Here is a 2,071-nt window from a genome sequence, read left to right on the forward strand (position 1 = left end):
ACTGACAAGGAATACAGCCCAGAGGAAGTACAGAGTAGAAATGTGGAGGAGAGGAGAGTGCTGACCTAGAGAGCAGGAGGAACAGGGGCTGGCAAATCACTGGGTAATGGAGGCAGCATCTGGCATGCTGCCTCAGTTCCCTGGAGGTCTTGGGCTGGCCCTGCAGCTGGCAGTCACAACAAAACCAATAGTCAGGAGACAAATTGCCAATATTGACTTTGCAGACATTCGGGCCAGCACTTGCGAGGCAGACCCCAATGCATCCCACTTGTAGGTACACAACAGACATGTCAAAGAACACGTGCATGGCAGAGCCTACCGCTACAATCCCTCTCTGCATTAGATCAGACTTCTGAAAAGGCTTCCGTTTTCTTAAACTGGGTGCTATGGTTGACAACCTTCAGTCTCGAAAGACTATGGTATATGCCTACAGCACCCAGTATTCCCAGGCGGTCTCCCATCCAAGTACTAACCAGGCCTGACCCTGCTGAGCTTCTGAGATCAGATGAGATCAGGTATGTGCAGGGTAACAGTTGATTAAACAATTGTGTGACGGCCTGTGCTGATGTAGCCTCGCTATGGTTACCTTGAGGTATTTTTAGCTATAACTGTTATATTATTGAATAATTTGTTCAAGAGTGGGCCTTCCAAGTTGATGAGAATCCTGCCCTTGTTCCCACTGTACTGAAATCCGAAATGGTGCCTTAGCTGGTCCTGGTAAGAGCGAACTGAGGGTTGGTCTAGAGAATGACCTTTGAGTCAACAAAAAATTAAATATGCTTCTATACGACAACCAAATGCTGTTGGATCCGGGTTTAGTACAATGGCTGCAGAGGAAAAGAAAAGGTAGAAGGAATTTAATAGTACAGTAGTGACTGATGAGAACAAAAGGGCAGGGATATTTAAAGGGCAAATAAAAACCACTTGGCAAGAAGGAGCCATCAAAATTCAAGGAAGCACAAAGCAATCAGTTAAGATCAAGTTAATCAAGAAGCAGTTGGACACAAGGTCCTTGAACCCATAATTTCTCTTAACACGGCCACATAAAATAGCCAACATCACTATATTAAATGCCATTATGCTATCGTAAGAAGATGGAAAGAAAGGTTGGCCATTGATTACAGAGTCAAAGTTTAGCATAATGTTAACTGAAGAGAACAGGTCTAGTCCATCAATATCTTGAAGATCACCTTCTCTCAATTCCCACCACCAGGATTCCCACCAGGTCATGTGAAATTCCCACCAGGTCATGTGAATTCCCTCTCTCAATTCCCTCTCTCAATTCCCACCAGGTCATGTGAAAGTGGGGTCTCATGTGCATCACACCCTCATCATGTGCACTTCCATGCGCATGAGGTTACATTAGATTCACATATGCCTGATGGAACCTCAAGCACATGTAAGTAACTGGAGTCCTTTCAAAGCACTGTGACAATCGGAAATCCTCACCACACCTGACCCACTGCATAAATTAGGTGCCTGATAGATATGGTGTGGTGGTTCCACAACAGGTTTTCTGACCTTCCCACAATCTTCTCGTGGGGAAGAACCATTCTTAGAGCCTTACTGCTTCCGGTGAAATATTAAAATGGTGAAAACCTATCCCCCATTCAGCCTGGCCTAAAGTGCAGAAAATCTGCTGTTCCCACCACTATGGTGATCCAGCAACTTAGCACCACATGATCCTCTTCCCATCCCTAGTCACCACCACCACGGAAAAACGCAACGCAATAATTAGCAATCTGGTTTCCAAGCCCATCATGTGCATCATCATGATTCTGGTGTGTTCCACACTTCTTGTTTTATTTAAAGGGATCACATGAGGAAGGAGTGAAGTGAGGAGATAGGGGGTCGGTTCATGATTAAAAGCAAGTTGGAAGGGGATTGGAGTGGCTCTGGTCATAGAGTCATAGGGTCAGAGGCTCTGGTCATAGGGCAGAGAATTAAAGGTATCCTGCATCTGTTTGTCACTTCCACAAACCTGCTGCTCAATGCAAGTCACATCTTTGCATCATCAGTGGGCTGGCACTGCCCTGATCCTAAACCTAGTAGAACCGCCTGTCAGAGATCC

General features: G+C 45.6%; 1 pseudogene; it reads right to left on the minus strand.

Annotated features, from left to right (window-relative positions):
- Positions 1-424: 424 nt before the first annotated feature.
- On the minus strand, positions 425-538 carry LOC136650244 (5S ribosomal RNA; annotated as a pseudogene).
- Positions 539-2,071: the final 1,533 nt, after the last annotated feature.

The sequence above is a fragment of the Tiliqua scincoides genome, chromosome 4 (assembly GCF_035046505.1).
Source record: "Tiliqua scincoides isolate rTilSci1 chromosome 4, rTilSci1.hap2, whole genome shotgun sequence".
NCBI lineage: Eukaryota > Metazoa > Chordata > Lepidosauria > Squamata > Scincidae > Tiliqua > Tiliqua scincoides.